The sequence below is a fragment of the Opisthorchis viverrini genome (genome assembly GCF_000715545.1).
Source record: "Opisthorchis viverrini unplaced genomic scaffold opera_v5_292, whole genome shotgun sequence".
Classification (NCBI taxonomy): domain Eukaryota; kingdom Metazoa; phylum Platyhelminthes; class Trematoda; order Opisthorchiida; family Opisthorchiidae; genus Opisthorchis; species Opisthorchis viverrini.
This window is the reverse complement of record NW_008751945.1, coordinates 199229-200357: the sequence shown is the minus strand read 5'-3', so window position 1 is coordinate 200357 and position 1129 is coordinate 199229.

The following is a 1129-nucleotide window of genomic DNA, read 5'->3' as shown; positions in this document are numbered from 1 at the left end:
TATGTAATTTGACCTTGAAATGACGGAAGTCCGTTAGCACACACATAGATATCTTTAACACTGCTGCACAACTGAATACCCGTTTCCTAATCACCTCGTTACTAATACGTTGACGCCATTCAAAACCAGTTATTCTTTTGAGGCACCGGTGGTGGAAAATCTGAATATACCTCACACCATCTGTCCACGCGAAACATGTTTCGTAACCAAATAGCAATACAGCCCTTAATGTAGCCTGGCACACGTGACCCCTAAAATCCAGTAATATGCATTTTTGATGCCACAGTGACGCAAGTTAGTACATGTGATTCTAGCCTTCAAGACTTCAGATACATTTCTGTCTGAGCTAATACAATGTAAATCTCTTTACAACATCTAGTGGTTCTGCTGGAAGAGGTATTTTTAGATGCTGTACGTCCCGGGGAATGATTTTACACGCCGGAAGATGGTATGATGGTGGTCAGTTTCGTCCGGAAGTCTGAGAATACGAATGTATTATGTTTACAAACTTCCGGGGCATTGCTTGTTGTATATTTGCTAGAAAAACACCATTCCGCCATTGAGAAAGAACCACCTCTCTTTTACGCCATTCTGAATTGGGCATGGAAAACAGCACTCTCTTCGGCAAACGATGGTTCGGCATGGGTAAAACATGTCCCAACCAACGCACCTTCTGGTTCTGGACACATTCTTCAATGGAAGTGCCCGTTACACAGCCGAAAACGCGCTTTCTAACTGCCTGGTTACGAATTCGCTGACACCAGCCCACACGAGCTATGGTTCTGAGACAACGATTGTCGAACACCTGAAGACGTCTCAGTTCCGCTGCTCGAATAGGCCAAGTCTCACAGCCGTACAACAAAACAGCTTGCACTGTAGCTTGATACACACGTCCCTTCAGATTCTGGGATAAACCATTCTGACGCCATAGGTATCTCAAGTTAGCAAACGCGGCCCGAGCCTTGCAGATTCGTGCATTCACCTCATCTGTCACACTACAGTCAGAACTAATACAACTTTCAAGATACGTAAAATGCTCCACAATTTACAGCACCTCTCCCTGGATTGTAAGTGGCGTGTTTAGTGACTGCACGTCCACAAGCATGACCTTACACTTTGTGGGTGCAAA